Below are 16,949 nucleotides of genomic sequence, written 5' to 3'. Positions count from 1 at the left end.
GAATCTATAACTACTGTCACAGGAATGGTCAGTTGGAAGAGTCAGTCTTCTTGTCCTTAAGTCGGCATTGTGCCTTTTGTATTTAATTCCGATGCAATTTCTGTGTTTCATCGTCAATAAGAACGTCCAAGGGATACAGTAAACGTACAGTGTAGCTTCGGAATCTATAACTAGTGTCACAGGAATGGTTCAAAAGCATAGTCAGTAAGAAGTGTCGGTCTTCATGTACTTAAGTCGGCATTGTGCCTTTTGTACTTAATTCCGATGCAATTTCTGTGTTTCATCGTCAATAAGAAGGTCCAAGGGATACAGTAAACCTGGAGTGAAGCATCGGAATCCATAACTACTGTCACAGGAATGGTCAGTGGGAAGAGTCAGTCTTATTGTCCTTAAGTCGGCATTGTGCCTTTTGTGTTTAACTCCGATGCAATTTCTGTGTTTCATCGTCAATAAGAACGTCCAAGGAATACAGTAAACTTGAAGTGAAGCATCGGAATCTATAACTAGTGTTGCAGGAATGGTTCAAAACATAGTCAATAAGAAGTGTCGGTCTTCATGTACTTAAGTCGGCATTGTGCCTTTTGTATTTAATTCCGATGCAATTGCTGTGTTTCATCGCCAATAAGAAGGTCCAGGGGATACAGTAAACCTGAAGTGTAGCTTCGGAATCTATAACTAGTGTCACAGGAATGGTTCAAAAGCATAGTCAGTAAGAAGTGTCGGTCTTCATGTACTTAAGTCGGCATTGCGCATTTTGTACTTAATTCCGATGCAATTTCTGTGTTTCATCGTCAATAAGAAGGTCCAAGGGATACTGTAAACCTGAAGTGAAGCATCGGAATCTATAACTAGTGTCACAGGAATGGTTCAAAACATAGTCAGTAAGAAGTGTCGGTCTTCATACACATACGTCGGCATTGTGCTTTTGTATTTAATTCCGATGCATTTTCTGTGCTTCATCGCCAATAAGAAGGTCCAAGGGATACAGTAAACCTGGAGTGAAGCATGGAAATCTATAACTAGTGTCACAGGAATGGGTCAAAACATAGTCAGTAAGAAGTGTCGGTCTTCATGTACTTAAGTCGGCATTGTGAATTTTGTATTTAATTCCGATGCCATTTCTGTGTTTCATCGTCAATAAGAAGGTCCAAGGGATACAGTAAACCTGGAGTGAAGCATGGAAATCTATAACTAGTGTCACAGGAATGGGTCAAAACATAGTCAGTAAGAAGTGTCGGTCTTCATGTACTTAAGTCGGCATTGTGAATTTTGTATTTAATTCCGATGCCATTTCTGTTTTTCATCGTCAATAAGAAGGTCCAAGGGATACAGTAAACCTGGAGTGAAGCATGGAAATCTATAACTAGTGTCACAGGAATGGGTCAAAACATAGTCAGTAAGAAGTGTCGGTCTTCATGTACTTAAGTCGGCATTGTGTCTTTTGTATTTAATTCCGATGCAATTTCTGTGTTTCGTCGTCAATAAGAAGGTCCAAGGGATACAGTAAACCTGGTGTAAAAAATCCGAATCTATAACTAGTGTCACAGGAATGGTCAGTAGGAAGAGTCAGTCTTCTTGTACTTAAGTCGGCATTGTGCCTTTTGTATTTAGGTCCGATGCAATTTCTGTGTTTCATCGTCAATAAGAAGCTCCAAGGGATACAGTAAACCTTGAGTGAAGCATCGGAATCCATAACTAGTGTCTCAGGAATGGTTCAAAACATATTCAGTAAGAAGTGTCGGTCTTCATGTACTTAAGTGGGCATTGTGCCTTTTGTATTTAATTCCGATGCAATTTCTGTGTTTCATCGTCAATAAGAAGGTCCAAGGGATACAGTAAACCTGAAGTGAAGCATCGGAATCTATAACTACTGTAACAGGAATGGTCAGTTGGAAGAGTCAGTCTTCTTGTCCTTAAGTCGGCATTGTGCCTTTTGTATTTAATTCCGATGCAATTTCTGTGTTTCATCGCCAATAAGAAGGTCCAAGGGATACAGTAAACCTGGAGTGAAGCATGGAAATCTATAACTAGTGTCACAGGAATGGGTCAAAACATAGTCAGTAAGAAGTGTCGGTCTTCATGTACTTAAGTCGGCATTGTGAATTTTGTATTTAATTCCGATGCCATTTCTGTGTTTCATCGTCAATAAGAAGGTCCAAGGGATACAGTAAACCTGGAGTGAAGCATGGAAATCTATAACTAGTGTCACAGGAATGGGTCAAAACATAGTCAGTAAGAAGTGTCGGTCTTCATGTACTTAAGTCGGCATTGTGAATTTTGTATTTAATTCCGATGCCATTTCTGTTTTTCATCGTCAATAAGAAGGTCCAAGGGATACAGTAAACCTGGAGTGAAGCATGGAAATCTATAACTAGTGTCACAGGAATGGGTCAAAACATAGTCAGTAAGAAGTGTCGGTCTGCATGTACTTAATTCGGCATTGTGTCTTTTGTATTTAATTCCGATGCAATTTCTGTGTTTCGTCGTCAATAAGAAGGTCCAAGGGATACAGTAAACCTGGTGTAAAAAATCCGAATCTATAACTAGTGTCACAGGAATGGTCAGTAGGAAGAGTCAGTCTTCTTGTACTTAAGTCGGCATTGTGCCTTTTGTATTTAGGTCCGATGCAATTTCTGTGTGTCATCGTCAATAAGAAGCTCCAAGGGATACAGTAAACCTTGAGTGAAGCATCGGAATCCATAACTAGTGTCTCAGGAATGGTTCAAAACATAGTCAGTAAGAAGTGTCGGTCTTCATGTACTTAAGTGGGCATTGTGCCTTTTGTATTTAATTCCGATGCAATTTCTGTGTTTCATCGTCAATAAGAAGGTCCAAGGGATACAGTAAACCTGAAGTGAAGCATCGGAATCTATAACTACTGTCACAGGAATGGTCAGTTGGAAGAGTCAGTCTTCTTGTCCGTAAGTCGGCATTGTGCCTTTTGTATTTAATTCCGATGCAATTTCTGTGTTTCATCGTCAATAAGAACGTCCAAGGGATACAGTAAACGTGAAGTGTAGCTTCGGAATCTATAACTAGTGTCACAGGAATGGTTCAAAAGCATAGTCAGTAAGAAGTGTCGGTCTTCATGTACTTAAGTCGGCATTGTGCCTTTTGTACTTAATTCCGATGCAATTTCTGTGTTTCATCGTCAATAAAAAGGTCCAAGGGATACAGTAAACCTGGAGTGAAGCATCGGAATCTATAACTACTGTCACAGGAATGGTCAGTGGGAAGAGTCAGTCTTATTGTCCTTAAGTCGGCATTGTGCCTTTTGTATTTAACTCCGATGCAATTTCTGTGTTTCATCGTCAATAAGAACGTCCAAGGAATACAGTAAACTTGAAGTGAAGCGTCGGAATCTATAACTAGTGTTGCAGGAATGGTTCAAAACATAGTCAATAAGAAGTGTCGGTCTTCATGTACTTAAGTCGGCATTGTGCCTTTTGTATTTAATTCCGATGCAATTGCTGTGTTTCATCGTCAATAAGAAGGTCCAAGGGATACAGTAAACCTGAAGTGTAGCTTCGGAATCTATAACTAGTGTCACAGGAATGGTTCAAAAGCATAGTCAGTAAGAAGTGTCGGTCTTCATGTACTTAAGTCGGCATTGTGATTTTTGTACTTAATTCCGATGCAATTTCTGTGTTTCATCGTCAATAAGAAGGTCCAAGGGATACTGTAAACCTGAAGTGAAGCATCGGAATCTGTAACTAGTGTCACAGGAATGGTTCAAAACATAGTCAGTAAGAAGTGTCGGTCTTCATATACATACGTCGGCATTGTGCTTTTGTATTTAATTCCGATGCAATTTCTGTGTTTCATCGCCAATAAGAAGGTCCAAGGGATACAGTAAACCTGGAGTGAAGCATGGAAATCTATAACTAGTGTCACAGGAATGGGTCAAAACATAGTCAGTAAGAAGTGTCGGTCTTCATGTACTTAAGTCGGCATTGTGAATTTTGTATTTAATTCCGATGCCATTTCTGTGTTTCATCGTCAATAAGAAGGTCCAAGGGATACAGTAAACCTGGAGTGAAGCATGGAAATCTATAACTAGTGTCACAGGAATGGGTCAAAACATAGTCAGTAAGAAGTGTCGGTCTTCTTGTACTTAAGTCGGCATTGTGAATTTTGTATTTAATTCCGATGCCATTTCTGTTTTTCATCGTCAGTAAGAAGGTCCAAGGGATACAGTAAACCTGGAGTGAAGCATGGAAATCTATAACTAGTGTCACAGGAATGGGTCAAAACATAGTCAGTAAGAAGTGTCGGTCTTCATGTACTTAAGTCGGCATTGTGTCTTTTGTATTTAATTCCGATGCAATTTCTGTGTAACGTCGTCAATAAGAAGGTCCAAGGGATACAGTAAACCTGGTGTAAAAAATCCGAATCTATAACTAGTGTCACAGGAATGGTCAGTAGGAAGAGTCAGTCTTCTTGTACTTAAGTCGGCATTGTGCCTTTTGTATTTAGGTCCAATGCAATTTCTGTGTTTCATCGTCAATAAGAAGCTCCAAGGGATACAGTAAACCTTGAGTGAAGCATCGGAATCCATAACTAGTGTCTCAGGAATGGTTCAAAACATAGTCAGTAAGAAGTGTCGGTCTTCATGTACTTAAGTGGGCATTGTGCCTTTTGTATTTAATTCCGGAGCAATTTCTGTGTTTCATCGTCAATAAGAAGGTCCAAGGGATACAGTAAACCTGAAGTGAAGCATCGGAATCTATAACTACTGTCACAGGAATGGTCAGTTGGAAGAGTCAGTCTTCTTGTCCTTAAGTCGGCATTGTGCCTTTTGTATTTAATTCCGATGCAATTTCTGTGTTTCATCGTCAATAAGAACGTCCAAGGGATACAGTAAACGTGAAGTGTAGCTTCGGAATCTATAACTAGTGTCACAGGAATGGTTCAAAAGCATAGTCAGTAAGAAGTGTCGGTCTTCATGTACTTAAGTCGGCATTGTGCCTTTTTTACTTAATTCCGATGCAATTTCTGTGTTTCATCGTCAATAAGAAGGTCCAAGGGATACAGTAAACCTGGAGTGAAGCATCGGAATCTATAACTACTGTCACAGGAATGGTCAGTGGGAAGAGTCAGTCTTCTTGTCCTTAAGTCCGCATTGTGCCTTTTGTATTTAATTCCGATGCAATTTCTGTGTTTCTTCGCCAATAAGAAGGTCCAAGGGATACAGCAAACCTGACGTGAAGCATCGGAATCTATAACTAGTGTCACACGAATGGTCAGTAGGAAGAGTCAGTCTTATTGTCCTTAAGTCGGCATTGTGCCTTTTGTATTTAACTCCGATGCAATTTCTGTGTTTCATCGTCAATAAGAACGTCCAAGGAATACAGTAAACTTGAAGAGAAGCATCGGAATCTATAACTAGTGTTGCAGGAATGGTTCAAAACATAGTCAATAAGAAGTGTCGGTCTTCATGTACTTAAGTCGGCATTGTGCCTTTTGTATTTAATTCCGATGCAATTTCTGTGTTTCATCGTCAATAAGAAGGTCCAAGGGATAAGGTAAACGTGAAGTGTAGCTTCGGAATCTATAACTAGTGTCACAGGAATGGTTCAAAAGCATAGTCAGTAAGAAGTGTCGGTCTTCATGTACTTAAGTCGGCATTGTGCCTTTTGTACTTAATTCCGATGCAATTTCTGTGTTTCATCGTCTATAAGATGGTCCAAGGGATACAGTAAACCTGAAGTGAAGCATCGGAATCTATAACTAGTGTCACAGGAATGGTTCAAAACATAGTCAGTAAGAAGTGTCGGTCTTCATATACATACGTCGGCATTGTGCCTTTTGTATTTAATTCCGATGCAATTTCTGTGTTTCATCGCCAATAAGAAGGTCCAAGGGATACAGTAAACCTGGAGTGAAGCATGGAAATCTATAACTAGTGTCACAGGAATGGTCAGTAGGAAGAGTCAGTCTTCTTGTCCTTAAGTCGGCATTGTGCATTTTGTATTTAATTTTCATGCAATTTCTGTGCTTCATCGTCAATACGAAGGTCCAAGGGATACAGTAAACCTGAAGTGAAGCATCGGAATCTATAACTAGTGTCACAGGAATGGTCAGTAGGAAGAGTCAGTCTTCTTGTACTTAAGTTGGCATTGTGTTTTTTTGTATTTAACTCCGATGCAATTTCTGTGTTTCATCGTCAATAAGAAGGTCCAAGGAATACAGTTAACCTGAAGTGAAGCATCGGAATCTATAACTAGTGTCACAGGAATGGTTCAAAACATAGTCAGTAGGAAGTGTCGGTCTTCATGTACTTAAGTCGGCATTGTGCCTTTTGTATTTAATTCCGATGCAATTTCTGTGTTTCATTGTCAATAAGAAGGTCCAAGGGATACAGTAAACCTGAAGTGAAGCATCGGAAGCTATAACTAGTCTCAGACGAATAGTTCAAAAATTAGACAGTAGGAAGAGTCAGTCTTCTTGTACTTAAGTCGGCATTGTGCCTTTTGTATTTAATTCCGATGAAATTTCTGTGTTTCATAGTCAATAAGAAGGTCCAAGAGATACAGTAAACCTGAAGTGAAGCATCGGAATCTATAACTAGTGTCACAGGAATGGTCAGTAGGAAGAGTCAGTCTTCTTGCCCTTAAGTCGGCATTGTGCCTTTTGTATTTAATTCCGATGCAATTTATGTGTTTCATCGTCAATAAGAAGGTCCACAGGATACAGTAAACCTGAAGTGAAGCATCGGAATCTATAACTAGTGTCACAGGAATGGTTCAAAACATAGTCAGTAAGAAGTGTCGGTCTTCATATACATACGTCGGCATTGTGCCTTTTGTATTTAATTCCGATGCAATTTCTGTGTTTCATCGCCAATAAGAAGGTCCAAGGTATACAGTAAACCTGGTGTAAAAAATCGGAATCTATAACTAGTGTCACAGGAATGGTCAGTAGGAAGAGTCAGTCTTCTTGTACTTAAGTCGGCATTGTGCCTTTTGTATTTAAGTCCGATGCAATTTCTGTGTTTCATCGTCAATAAGAAGGTCCAAGGGATACAGTAAACCTTGAGTGAAGCATCGGAATCCATAACTAGTGTCTCAGGAATGGTAAAAATCATAGTCAGTAAGAAGTGTCGGTCTTCATGTACTTAAGTGGGCATTGTGCCTTTTGTATTTAATTCCGATGCAATTTCTGTCTTTCATCGTCAATAAGAAGGTCCAAGGGATACAGTAAACCTGAAGTGAAGCATCGGAATCTATAACTAGTGTCACACGAATGGTTCAAATCATAGTCAGTAAGAAGTGTCGTTCTTCATGTACTTAAGTCGGCATTGTGCCTTTTGTATTTAATTCCGATGCAATTTCTGTGTTTCATCGTCAATAAGAAGGTCCAAGGGATACAGTAAACCTGAAGTGAAGCATAGGAATCTATAACTGGTGTCACAGAAATGATCAGTAGGAAGAGTCAGTCTTCTTGCCCTTAAGTCGGCATTGTGCCTTTTGTATTTAATTTCGATGCAATTTCTGTGTTTCATCGTCAATAAGAAGGTCCAAGAGATACAGTAAACTCGAAGTGAAGCATTTGAATCTATAACTAGTGTTACAGGAATGGTTCAAAACATAGTCAGTAAGAAGTGACGGTCTTCACGTACTTAAGTCGGCATTGTGCCTTTTGTATTTAATTCTGATGCCATTTCTGTGTTTCATCGTCAATATGTAGGTCCAAGGTATACAGTAAACCTGGAGTGAAGCATGGAAATCTATAACTAGTGTCACAGGAATGGTCAGTAGGAAGAGTCAGTCTTCTTTCCCTTAAGTCGGCATTGTGCCTTTTGTATTTAATTCCGATGCAATTTATGTGTTTCATCGTCAAAAGAAGGTCCAAGGGATACAGTAAACCTGAAGTGAAGCATCGGAAACTATAACTAGTGTCTCAGGAATGGGTCAAAACATAGTCAGTAAGAAGTGTCGGTCTTCATGTACTGAAGTCGGCATTGTGAATTTTGTATTTAATTCCGATGCCATTTCTGTGTTTCATCGTCAATAAGAAGGTCCAAGGGATACAGTAAACCTGGAGTGAAGCATGGAAATCTATAACTAGTGTCACAGGAATGGGTCAAAACATAGTCAGTAAGAAGTGTCGGTCTTCATGTACTTAAGTCGGCATTGTGTCTTTTGTATTTAATTCCGATGCAATTTCTGTGTTTCGTCGTCAATAAGAAGGTCCAAGGGATACAGTAAACCTGGTGTAAAAAATCCGAATCTATAACTAGTGTCACAGGGATGGTCAGTAGGAAGAGTCAGTCTTCTTGTACTTAAGTCGGCATTGTGCCTTTTGTATTTAAGTCCGATGCAATTTCTGTGTTTAATCGTCAATAAAAAGGTCCAAGGGATACAGTAAACCTGAAGTGAAGCATCCGAATCTATAACTAGTGTCAGAGGAATGGTTGAAAACTTAGACAGTAGGAAGAGTCAGTCTTCTTGTACTTAAGTCGGCATTGTGCCTTTTGTATTAATTTCCGATGCAATTTCTGTGTTTCGTCGTCAATAAGAAGGTCCAAGGGATACAGTAAACCTGGTGTAAAAAATCGGAATCTATAACTAGTGTCACATGAATGGTCAGTAGGAAGAGTCAGTCTTCTTGTACTTAAGTCGGCATTGTGCCTTTTGTATTTAAGTCCGATGCAATTTCTGTGTTTCATCGTCAATAAGAAGGTCCAAGGGATACAGTAAACCTTGAGTGAAGCATCGGAATCCATAACTAGTGTCTCAGGAATGGTACAAAACATAGTCAGTAAGAAGTGTCGGTCTTCATGTACTTAAGTGGGCATTGTGCCTTTTGTATTTAATTCCGATGCAATTTCTGTGTTTCATCGTCCATAAGAAGGTCCAAGGGATACAGTAAACCTGAAGTGAAGCATCGGAATCTATAACTAGTGTCACACGAATGGTTCAAATCATAGTTAGTAAGAAGTGTCGTTCTTCATGTACTTAAGTCGGCATTGTGCCTTTTGTATTTAATTCCGATGCAATTTCTGTGTTTCATCGTCAATAAGAAGGTCCAAGGGATACAGTAAACCTGAAGTGAAGCATCGAAATCTATAACTAGTGTCACAGGATTGATCAGTAGGAAGAGTCAGTCTTCTTGCCCTTAAGTGGGCATTGTGCCTTTTGTATTTAATTCCGATGCAATTTCTGTGTTTCATCGTCAATAAGAAGGTCCAAGGGATACAGTAAACCTGAAGTGAAGCATCGGAATCCATAACTAGTGTCTCAGGAATGGTACAAAACATAGTCAGTAAGAAGTGTCGGTCTTCATGTACTTAAGTGGGCATTGTGCCTTCTGTATTTAATTCCGATGCAATTTCTGTGTTTCATCGTCAATAAGAAGGTCCAAGGGATACAGTAAACCTGAAGTGAAGCATCGGAATCTATAACTAGTGTCACACGAATGGTTCAAATCACAGTCAGTAAGAAGTGTCGTTCTACATGTACATAAGTCGGCATTGTGAATTTTGTATTTAATTCCGATGCCATTTCTGTGTTTCATCGTCAATAAGAAGGTCCAAGGTATACAGTAAACCTGGAGTGAAGCTTGGAAATCGATAACTAGTGTCACAGGAATGGGTCAAAACATAGTCAGTAAGAAGTGTCGGTCTTCATGTACTGAAGTCGGTATTGTGAATTTTGTTTTTAATTCCGATGCCATTTCTGTGTTTCATCGTCAATAAGAAGGTCCAAGGGATACAGTAAACCTGGAGTGAAGCATGGAAATCTATAACTAGTGTTACAGGAATGGGTCAAAACATAGTCAGTAAGAAGTGTCGGTCTTCATGTACTTAAGTCGGCATTGTGTCTTTTGTATTTAATTCCGATGCAATTTCTGTGTTTCGTCGTCAATAAGAAGGTCCAAGGGATACAGTAAACCTGGTGTAAAAAATCCGAATCTATAACTAGTTTCACAGGAATGGTCAGTAGGAAGAGTCAGTCTTCTTGTACTTAAGTCGGCATTGTGCCTTTTGTATTTAAGTCCGATGCAATTTCTGTGTTTCATCGTCAATAAGAAGGTCCAAGGGATACAGTAAATCTTGAGTGAAGCATCGGAATCCATAACTAGTGTCTCAGGAATGGTTCAAAACATAGTCAGTAAGAAGTGTCGGTCTTCATGTACTTAAGTCGGCATTGTGCCTTTTGTATTTAATTCTGATGCCATTTCTGTGTTTCATCGTCAATATGTAGGTCCAAGGTATACAGTAAACCTGGAGTGAAGCATGGAAATCTATAACTAGTGTCACATTAATGGTTAGTAGGAAGAGTCAGTCTTCTTGCCCTTAAGTCGGCATTGTGCCTTTTGTAATTAATTCCGATTCAATTTATGTGTTTCATCGTCAATAAGAAGGTCCAAGGTATACAGTAAACCTGGAGTGAAGCATGGAAATCTATAACTAGTGTCACAGGAATGGTTCAAAACATACTCAGTAAGAAGTGACGGTCTTCACGTACTTAAGTCGGCATTGTGAATTTTGTATTTAATTCCGATGATATTTCTGTGTTTCATCGTCAATAAGAAGGTCCAAGGGGTACAGTAAACCTGGAGTGAAGCATGGAAATCTATAACTAGTGTCACAGGAATGGGTCAAAACATAGTCAGTAAGAAGTGTCGGTCTTCATGTACTGAAGTCGGCATTGTGAATTTTGTTTTTAATTCCGATGCCATTTCTGTGTTTCATCGTCAATAAGAAGGTCCAAGGGATACAGTAAACCTGGAGTAAAGCATGGAAATCTATAACTAGTGTCACAGGAATGGGTCAAAACATAGTCAGTAAGAAGTGTCGGTCTTCATGTACTTAAGTCGGCTTTGTGTCTTTTGTATTTAATTCCGATGCAATTTCTGTGTTTCGTCGTCAATAAGAAGGTCCAAGGGATACAGTAAACCTGGTGTAAAAAATCCGAATCTATAACTAGTGTCACAGGAATGGTCAGTAGGAAGAGTCAGTCTTCTTGTACTTAAGTCGGCATTGTGCAGTTTGTATTTAAGTCCGATGCAATTTCTGTGTTTCATCGTCAATAAGAAGGTCCAAGGGATACAGTAAACCTTGAGTGAAGCATCGGAATCCATAACTAGTGTCTCAGGAATGGTTCAAAACATAGTCAGTAAGAAGTGTCGGTCTTCATGTACTTAAGTGGGCATTGTGTCTTTTGTATTTAATTCCGATGCAATTTCTGTGTATCATCGTCAATAAGAAGGTCCAAGGGATACAGTAAACCTGAAGTGAAGCATCGGAATCTATAACTAGTGTCACAGGAATGATCAGTAGGAAGAGTCAGTCTTCTTGCCCTTAAGTCGCCATTGTGCCTTTTGTATTTAATTTCGATGCAATTTCTGTGTTTCATCGACAATAAGAAGGTCCAAGGGATACAGTAAACCTGAAGTGAAGCATCGGAATCTATAACTAGTGTCACAGGAATGATCAGTAGGAAGAGTCAGTCTTCTTGCCCTTAAGTCGGCATTGTGCCTTTTGTATTTAATTTCGATGCAATTTCTGTGTTTCATCGTCAATAAGAAGGTCCAAGGGATACAGTACACCTGAAGTGAAGCATCGGAATCTATAACTAGTGTTACAGGAATGGTTCAAAACATAGTCAGTAAGAAGTGACGGTCTTCACGTACTTAAGTCGGCATTGTGCCTTTTGTATTTAATTCTGATGCCATTTCTGTGTTTCATCGTCAATATGTAGGTCCAAGGTATACAGTAAACCTGGAGTGAAGCATGGAAATCTATAACTAGTGTCACAGTAATGGTCAGTAGGAAGTGTCAGTCTTCTTGCCCTTAAGTCGGCATTGTGCCTTTTGTATTTAATTCCGATGCATTTTATGTGTTTCATCGTCAATAAGAAGGTCCAAGGGATACAGTAAACCTGGAGTGAAGCATGGAAATCTATAACTAGTGTCACAGGAATGGTTCAAAACATACTCAGTAAGAAGTGACGGTCTTCACGTACTTAAGTCGGCATTGTGAATTTTGTATTTAATTCCGATGCCATTTCTGTGTTTCATCGTCAATAAGAAGGTCCAAGGAGTACAGTAAACCTGGAGTGAAGCATGGAAATCTATAACTAGTGTCACAGGAATGGGTCAAAACATAGTCAGTAAGATGTGTCGGTCTTCATGTACTGAAGTCGGCATTGTGAATTTTGTTTTTAATTCCGATGCCATTTCTGTGTTTCATCGTCTATAAGAAGGTCCAAGGGATACAGTAAACCTGGAGTGAAGCATGGAAATCTATAACTAGTGTCTCAGGAATGGTTCAAAACATAGTCAGTAAGAAGTGTCGGTCTTCATGTACTTAAGTGGGCATTGTGCCTTTTGTATTTAATTCCGATGCAATTTCTGTGTTTCATCGTCAATAAGAAGGTCCAAGGGATACAGTAAACCTGAATTGAAGCATCGGTATCTATAACTAGTGTCACAGGAATGATCAGTAGGAAGAGTCAGTCTTCTTGCCCTTAAGTCGCCATTGTGCCTTTTGTATTTAATTTCGATGCAATTTCTGTGTTTCATCGACTATAAGAAGGTCCAAGGGATACAGTAAACCTGAAGTGAAGCATCGGAATCTATAACTAGTGTTACAGGAATGGTTCAAAACATAGTCTGTAAGAAGTGACGGTCTTCACGTACTTATGTCGGCATTGTGCCTTTTGTATTTAATTCTGATGCCATTTCTGGGTTTCATCGTCAATATATAGGTCCAAGGTATACAGTAAACCTGGAGTGAAGCATGGAAATCTATAACTAGTGTCACAGGAATGGGTCAAAACATAGTCAGTAAGAAGTGTCGGTCTTCATGTACATAAGTCGACATTGTGCGTTTTGTATTTAATTCAGATGCAATTTCTGTGTTTCATCGTCAATAAGTAGGTCCAAGGGATACAGTAAAACTGAAGTGCAGCATCGGAATCTATAACTAGTTTCACAGGAATGGTCAGTAGGAAGAGTCAGTCTTCTTGTACTTAAGGAGGCATTGAGCCATTTGTATTTAATTCCGATGCAATTTCTCTGCTTCATCGTCAATAAGATGGTCCAAGGAATACAGTAAACCTGATGTGAAGCATCGGAATCTATAACTAGTGGCACAGGAATGGTTCAAAACATAGTCAGTAGGAAGTGTCGGTCTTCATGTACTTAAGTCAGCATTGTGCCTTTTGTATTTCATTCCGATGCAATGTATGTGTTTTATCGTCAATAAGAAGGTCCAAGGGATACAGTAAACCTGAAGTGAAGCATCGGAATCTATAACTAGTGTCAGAGGAATGGTTCAAAACGTAGACAGTAGGAAGAGTCGGTCTTCTTGTACTTAAATCGGCATCGTGCCTTTTTTATTTAATTCCGATGCAATTTCTGTGTTTCATCGTCAATAAGAAGGTCCAAGGGATACAGTAAACCTGGTGTGAAGAATCGGAATCTTTAACTAGTGTCACAGGAATGGTCAGAAGGAAGAGTCAGTCTTCTTGTCCTTAAGTCGGCATTGTGCCTTTTGTATTTAATTTCGATGCAATTTCTGTGTTTCATCGTCAATAAGAAGGTCTAAGGGATACAGTACACCTGAAGTGAAGCATCGGAATCAATAACTAGTGTTACAGGAATGGTTCAAAACGTAGTCAGTAAGAAGTGACGGTCTTCACGTACTTAAGTCGGCATTGTGCCTTTTGTATTTAATTCTGATGCCATTTCTGTGTTTCATCGTCAATATGTAGGTCCAAGGTATACAGTAAACCTGGAGTGAAGCATGGAAATCTATAACTAGTGTCACAGGAATGGTCAGTAGGAAGAGTCAGTCTTCTTGCCCTTAAGTCGGCATTGTGCATTTTGTATTTAATTCCGATGCAATTTATGTGTTTCATCGTCAATAAGAAGGTCCAAGGGATACAGTAAACCTGGAGTGAAGCATGGAAATCTATAACTAGTGTCACAGGAATGGTTCAAAACATACTCAGTAAGAAGTGACGGTCTTCACGTACTTAAGGCGGCATTGTGAATTTTGTATTTAATTCTGATGCCATTTCTGTGTTTCATCGTCAATAAGAAGTTCCAAGGGGTACAGTAAACCTGGAGTGAAGCATGGAAATCTATAACTAGTGTCACAGGAATGGGTCAAAACATAGTCAGTAAGAAGTGTCGGTCTTCATGTACTGAAGTCGGCATTGTGAATTTTGTTTTTAATTCCGATGCCATTTCTGTGTTTCATCGTCAATAAGAAGGTCCAAGGGATACAGTAAACCTGGAGTGAAGCATGGAAATCTATAACTAGTGTCACAGGAATGGGTCAAAACATAGTCAGTAAGAAGTGTCGGTCTTCATGTACTTAAGTCGGCATTGTGTCTTTTGTATTTAATTCCGATGCAATTTCTGTGTTTCGTCGTCAATAAGAAGGTCCAAGGGATACAGTAAACCTGGTGTAAAAAATCCGAATCTATAACTAGTGTCACAGGAATGGTCAGTAGGAAGAGTCAGTCTTCTTGTACTTAAGTCGGCATTGTGCAGTTTCTATTTAAGTCCGATGCAATTTCTGTGTTTCATCGTCAATAAGAAGGTCCAAGGGATACAGTAAACCTTGAGTGAAGCATCGGAATCCATAACTAGTGTCTCAGGAATGGTTCAAAAAATAGTCAGTAAGAAGTGTCGGTCTTCATGTACTTAAGTGGGCATTGTGCCTTTTGTATTTAATTCCGATGCAATTTCTGTGTTTCATCGTCAATAAGAAGGTCCAAGGGATACAGTAAACCTGAAGTGAAGCATCGGAATCTATAACTAGTGTCACAGGAATGATCAGTAGGAAGAGTCAGTCTTCTTGCCCTTAAGTCGCCATTGTGCCTTTTGTATTTAATTTCGATGCAATTTCTGTGTTTCATCGACAATAAGAAGGTCCAAGGGATACAGTAAACCTGAAGTGAAGCATCGGAATCTATAACTAGTGTTACAGGAATGGTTCAAAACATAGTCAGTAAGAAGTGACGGTCTTCACGTACTTATGTCGGCATTGTGCCTTCTGTATTTAATTCTGATGCCATTTCTGGGTTTCATCGTCAATATATAGGTCCAAGGTATACAGTAAACCTGGAGTGAAGCATGGAAATCCATAACTAGTGTCACAGGAATGGGTCAAAACATAGTCAGTAAGAAGTGTCGGTCTTCATGTACATAAGTCGACATTGTGCCTTTTGTATTTAATTCAGATGCAATTTCTGTGTTTCATCGTCAATAAGTAGGTCCAAGGGATACAGTAAACCTGAAGTGCAGCATCGGAATCTATAACTAGTTTCACAGGAATGGTCAGTAGGAAGAGTCAGTCTTCTTGTACTTAAGTTGGCATAGAGCCATTTGTATTTAATTCCGATGCAATTTCTCTGCTTCATCGTCAATAAGATGGTCCAAGGAATACAGTAAACCTGATGTGAAGCATCGGAATCTATAACTAGTGGCACAGGAATGGTTCAAAACATAGTCAGTAGGAAGAGTCGGTCTTCATGTACTTAAGTCAGCATTGTGCCTTTTGTATTTAATTCCGATGCAATTTCTGTGTTTTATCGTCAATAAGAAGGTCCAAGGGATACAGTAAACCTGAAGTGAAGCATCGGAATCTATAACTAGTGTCAGAGGAATGGTTCAAAACTTAGACAGTAGGAAGAGTCAGTCTTCTTGTACTTAAGTCGGCATCGTGCCTTTTTTATTTAATTCCGATGCAATTTCTGTGTTTCATCGTCAATAAGAAGGTCCAAGGGATACAGTAAACCTGGTGTGAAGAATCGGAATCTTTAACTAGTGTCACAGGAATGGTCAGTAGGAAGAGTCAGTCTTCTTGTCCATAAGTCGGCATTGTGCGTTTTGTATTTAATTCCGATGCAATTTCTGTGTTTCATCGTCAATAAGAAGGTCCAAGGGATACAGTAAACCTGAAGTGAAGCATCGGAATCTATAACTAGCGTTACAGGAATGGTTCAAAAAATAGTCAGTAAGAAGTCTCGGTTTTCATGTACTTAAGTCGGCATTGTGCCCTTTGTATTTAATTCCGATGCAATTTCTGTGTTTCGTCGTCAATAAGAAGGTCCTAGGGATACAGTAAACCTGAAGTGAAGCATAGGAATCTATAACTACTGTCACAGGAATGGAAAGTAGGAAGAGTCAGTCTTCTTGTCCTTAAGTCGGCATTGTGCCTTCTGTATTTAATTCCGATGCAAATACTGTGTTTCATTGTCAATAAGAAGGTCAAAGGGATACAGTAAACCTGAAGTGAAGCATCGGAATCTATAACTAATGTCAACGGAATGGTTCAAAACATAGTCAGTAAGTAGTGTCGTTCTTCATGTACTTAAGTCGGCATTGTGCCTTTTGTATTTAATTCCGATGCAATTTCTGTGTCTCATCGTCAATAAGAAGGTCCAACGGATACAGTATACCTGAGAGATGCATCAGAATCTATAACTAGTGTCACAGGAATGGTCAGTAGGAAGAGTCAGTCTTCTTGCCCTTAAGTCGGCATTGGGCTTTTTGTATTTAATTCCGATGCAATTTCTGTGTTTCATCGTCAATAAGAAGGTCCAAGGGATACAGTAAACCTGAAGTGAAGCATCGGAATCTATAACTAGTGTTACAGTAATGGTTCAAAACATAGTCAGTGAGAAGTGTCGGTCTTCATGTACTTATGTCGGTATTGTGCCTTTTGTATTTAATTCCGATGCCATTTGTGTGTTTCATCGTCAATAAGAAGGTCCAAGGGATACAGTAAACCTGGAGTGAAGCATGGAAATCTATAACTAGTGTCACTGGAATGGGTCAAAACATAGTCAGTAAGAAGTGTCGGTCTTCATGTACCTAAGTCGGCATTGTGCCTTTTGTATTCTATTGCGATGCAATTTCTGTGTTTCATCGTCAATAAGAAGGTCCAAGGGATACAGTAAACCTGAAGTGAAGCATCGGAATCT

Source organism: Schistocerca americana, chromosome 3 (genome assembly GCF_021461395.2).
Source record: "Schistocerca americana isolate TAMUIC-IGC-003095 chromosome 3, iqSchAmer2.1, whole genome shotgun sequence".
Classification (NCBI taxonomy): Eukaryota; Metazoa; Arthropoda; class Insecta; order Orthoptera; family Acrididae; genus Schistocerca; species Schistocerca americana.
Note: the sequence above shows the minus strand (reverse complement) of the source record.